At 38.4% G+C, this 5,000-nt stretch overlaps 1 protein-coding gene and 1 long non-coding RNA gene across 5 annotated transcripts in view; both read right to left on the bottom strand.

Annotated features, from left to right (window-relative positions):
* LOC144965710 (uncharacterized) overlaps positions 1–2,842 on the bottom strand; it is a 3,187-nt gene extending 345 nt beyond the window's left edge. The window contains exon 1 of the long non-coding RNA XR_013644085.1: positions 2,769–2,842. This is a non-coding gene — a long non-coding RNA (uncharacterized LOC144965710). The remainder of the gene's footprint in view (positions 1–2,768) is intronic.
* The window catches only part of LOC144965706 (uncharacterized), a 61,977-nt gene that overhangs the window by 38,367 nt on the left and 18,610 nt on the right, over positions 1–5,000 (bottom strand). The gene's annotated exons all lie outside the window — the stretch shown is intronic.

Below are 5,000 nucleotides of genomic sequence, written 5' to 3'. Positions count from 1 at the left end.
CGGGACCTTACCAGGCCCCAGGGTTGAGAGGTTATTTTTTTTTTGGCCAAATGTTTAATAAATACATGTTTTTACAGAGTAGAACAGAAAACTGGTTAAGGACATACCTCGACCTCGAGTACTGGCCTAATCTGTTCCATTATTATATATATATATATATATATATATATATATATATATATATATATATATATATATATATATATATATATGGCATTGACAGAAATAGATTGCTACAATCGACAGCACCGTACGTACGAAATCGCTAAATCACAAACGACAAAAACCATACACCACAGTGTCAAACCAAGAGTCACAGAACGTAATCACCATTGGCACTAGATAATAGAATGTAATATACTAAATTATATAAGCACCATGACTTCTAACTCTAACATCCCGTGGTATTTTTTAACAATCAATACAACAGTCTATTTCCGCTATGCGTTTAGGTAAAATACTTATAACATCCGCCAGCCGGATATATAACGTACCAACTTACAAAACTATTTGTAACGCTGAACTTGTATAGTCTGATTGACATAATTTTGTGAGGACTAATCACCAAAATGGCTGTCTAAAAGCAATTAATAAAAGAGCTGAGTGACGTCAACTTCATTCCTTCTATTGAACCTGTCTTAAGGATATATACCTCGACCTCGAGTACTGGCCAAATCTGTTACATTATTATATCTATCTATGGTATAGACAGAAATAGATTGCCACAATCTACAGCACCGTACGTACAAAATCGCTAAATCACAAACGACAAAAACCGTACACCACAGTGTCAAACCAAGAGTCACAGAACGTAATCAATATTGGCACTAGATAATAGAATGTAATATACTATATTATATAAGCATCACGGATTCTAATTCTAACCTTCCGTGATAGTTTTTAACAACCAATACAACGGTCTATCGAAGATAAGAATCACGTTTGTTAATTAGATTTCCGTCGGACAACATACGCCTACACTGCCGGTCTATGAAAAAAAGAAAAGCAAAACACATTTTAAAAATTTTGGCCAGAAAACTCGTCCTTCACAAATCGATCAATAAATATGACCATACTGTCCAAAAAAAAATATCTCAAACCTGGAACTTAAATGGAAGTCTCAGGTTTGAAAGTCTTTACAAGCTGAAGGTCATTTTAATCGATCGATATTCATAGGACGAGTTTTCTGGCCATTTTTTTTTTAATGAGACATTTCAGAGAACGACCGTAGAATCTATTATTTATTCTACTGTCTGTAAACTCACCGGCCAAGCAACGCAATGTTATCAAACCGTCAGTATAGAAGAAGAATTCAACACTCCACACTCGACATTCAACAGCTGAGAGCAGTTCGGCAGGTATAATATGTACGTATATAATGGTATATATGTAGAACTATGTAAGTAACGGATAACCGTTCAGAGTTTAGGGACACGGGGTTATAGTATAGTCTACACTATCGTAAGTCGTAAATAGACATACACAGGCATAATAAATACTACAGCATTAGAGGGGTTAATCTCGAGTATGGTCGAGTAAATAATAAACCTACGTGTGTAGACAGCTTTGTACTGTAACACGTTGGAAAAATACGAACAGGAAGAGTAAACTAACTACATGTATATGACGTACGGGTTGTTTTAAAAAAAAAAATGTTAATACGGATGCTTGTGTAAATAACTCGGGTCTATATAGGGGTTTTATTACTGTACCAGAACTAGATAACTCCTAACACCACGACTAATAACACCACCACCACCACTTTCATTATCACGGAACTGTTCAGATTCATCTATCAGGCGAGGCGACTCAGCTATTTTTTTTTTTTCCTCCTCTTCTCTCTCTTTCTGGAATATCGATTCCTTGGAGTGGCCGCCGCGGTGCGAGACCTTCCCGTTCTATCTCGCTCTAGAGTTCTAGGATTCCCGTCGTCTTCCACTTCTATTCTACGGTCGTTTTGTATACACTGACACTTCTCTCACTCGTGGTGCCAAAAGTGACTGGCCGGCCGCGACACGTTCTCTGTATTGAGAGGGAAATCCTACAGTTCGTCAATACGTAGTTTGGAGACATTCGCGTCAATTTGGTTCCTAGATATATATAATATCGAAAAAGATCGATAAATTTAAATGCCAACACCTTCTAGCATGGACAAGACTGTGTGAAGGTAAGATTCGCTTAACTATCTTATCCGTCGGTGTCAATATTCACTTTCAATGGATAAAAAATGCTATCAAGTTGATAAAGATTTTACTTTATTTATCCTATTGCTGCTATGCGTTCAGGTGAAATACTCACAACATCCGACAGCCGGATATATAATGTAAAAACACACAAAATTATATCTAACCTTAAACGTTTATAGTCTGATTGGTGTAAATTAATGAGAACTAATCCCCAAACTGGCTGTCTAAAAACAATAACAAAGAGCGAAGTGACGTCAATTCTGTCCCATATAATAAAAAAAATGGTGTGGGATTTAAAACGAAGTTCAACTAGTAGATCACTAAGGTAAATCGGTTCCTACATGTCTATGATTTTAAAACCTTGTTCTGCGTTGCTCTATCACCATATTGCCATAACAATGTACACATCTTCCAGGATTACAATCAATGAATACGGGTGTGTAGGTTATCATTTATCTATCCGTAAAACTTCGTTAAAGAATAAATAAATCGCAATCTAGATATCCTACACAAATACAAAACATATCGTATCACAGAACGATATTAAACAATAATGCATATTTATAATAATCATCTACTTACTATTTTTACTTCGGATTCATTAATCACGTGTGTACACACCGCACAGTTCAATATCAATATCAACAATAAGACCATTGGTTGACTGGCAGACTGACTGGCTGTCTGGCCGAATTGGGTTGGTCGGTTTGTCGGAGAGTTCGATCATACATAGACATCAGAACGACAAGCCGAAGCGGGGCGACGGTGAGAATACGGAGTTATAGTTAGACACCGAAGCTCGCCTAACGAACGACTTGCCCAACACGTGACCATTTTTTCTCTCGCGTCCTCTCGTCTAATCTCGTCACTCCGGAATAGAAAGAGGAGGCGGAGTTCATATGATATAACGCAATGAAAGTTCTGTCCGATGACGGGTGGGGGGATATCACCTCTCCAAAACTTACCTTATTATATGAGATCTTGAGATTCTTATCCAATCATCGATTGCTCGTTTGACAGTTCGCTTGTGAACAGTTAGGAGACCATCTCTTGATTTATGGGCAGGCGGCTTTGCGTAAAGGCGGTGAGTGTTGTATACATCAAAGAGTACCGCTGACCGATGGGTAAATAGTGGTTTTGTAACCCAAAAGCCCTGCCGTCTCGACTGCAAGGTCTTGTATGTAATAGTTGCGTCACCATCTCAAGGCTCAGGAATTAATTAGTGAGCTGATTCAAACAATGTGGGTTTCAAATTTATCGTATACGTAATCATTTGGAAGCTACAGAGAAAGGTGTTTTTGTGTAATCCCTTTCACACACACACACACGCGCGCGCACACACACACACACACACAAACATATACAAACAATACACATCCCTGGTCATCTATTGCCTATATTATTAATGTTAATATATACATCCCATGCTGATTGTCACTACCCCCTCCAACCATTTCCACCATCCAAGTACCAGCGGCCTTTTCTCTTTGATTTCGTATCATGGTCTACCCGAAGCCCAACACCTCGATCGTTTGTGGGTCAACCCCCCCCCCCCCCCCTCCCCCCACCTTCCCCCGTAATCAATTTATAATTTTCTCTCTGTATAGAGCGCCACATGCACAATTATATACTATTGAATGACACTGACCTTGCCCCTCCCCTAACACAAGCCAACAGCAACCCAAGCTATCCTCTATCACGTGACCTTAGATCCGATGCTGCATACCGCTTGAGAGTCTTCACTATCCAGATCTCGTTCATGGTCACGTGAGAAGGCTATATCCGTTCGGGTTCGGCGTTCGGGTTCGGCGTTCGACCCGATTTCGTTAAAAGCCTAATGTTAACCAGTTAACAATCGTACCCTGGAAAAAAAAAAAAACTCGGTATTAAAAATTTGGCCAGAAAACTCGTCCTTCAAATATCGATCGATTTAAATGACCCTCATCTTGGCAAAAACTCTCAAACCTGGGACTTCGCGAAGTTCCAGGTTTGATAGTCTTTCTCAAGATGAAAGTCATTTAAATCAATCGATATTTGAAGGACGAGTTTTCTGGCCAAATTTTTAAATACGATTTTTTTTCCAGAGTAATCAGTTAACTGGTTAATGGAAAGAAAGAAAAAAAGTGTCACATAGAAATTCGTATGTGTGATATATCCGGTTACTTCCATCCCAATTGTTCCAAGGAGAACGAACACACAAAGACGTCAATAATAGAGAGCGATGGAAGACGTTTTCAGTGTTCAAAATAGCCGACCACGCATCCATGCATCGCGTCCAATCACCATGATACATACATTCATGATAAATAAATAATAAAATGTATTAATAACGCTTTTGGATAAGATGAGAAGAGAGTCGGGGCGGGGTGCTGTCTGTCTCGTGTCTACGTCGCTTAGTTATAAATATATGATTTATTTATTATCTCATCTAAAGTGTGTCTTATTATCGACGTGTTTCTGATAATGTGTGTGCGTGTGTGATTTCCGGCCGTATTTCTGGATTCTGGATTTTTGTTGCAGTGGGGAAGCTGATTAACTCGCTTGGTGAGTGCAATGGAATTATCTGTAATGAATGTAATACACGTACTTATAATAATATTATGTGATTTCCAGGCTCAGAACGTTTAAGTCGGGGTGATTTAACTGTTAAACATTGAAACTCTCTTCCTATTTCCTTAAGCAAATGCAACACAGAAGCTACTTTTAAGACAAATATGAAGACTTATTATGTTAGGAAATATTTGATGGATTAAAACCTGTTTCCGTTTAAGGATTATTTTTCTTGATATGAACGTCTTAGATGCATGTTTTGTG

The sequence above is a fragment of the Berghia stephanieae genome, chromosome 2 (assembly GCF_034508935.2).
Source record: "Berghia stephanieae isolate SIO BIC M18660-M18661 chromosome 2, UCSD_Bste_1.3, whole genome shotgun sequence".
NCBI lineage: Eukaryota > Metazoa > Mollusca > Gastropoda > Nudibranchia > Aeolidiidae > Berghia > Berghia stephanieae.
This window is presented reverse-complemented; position numbering and strand designations above follow the sequence as displayed.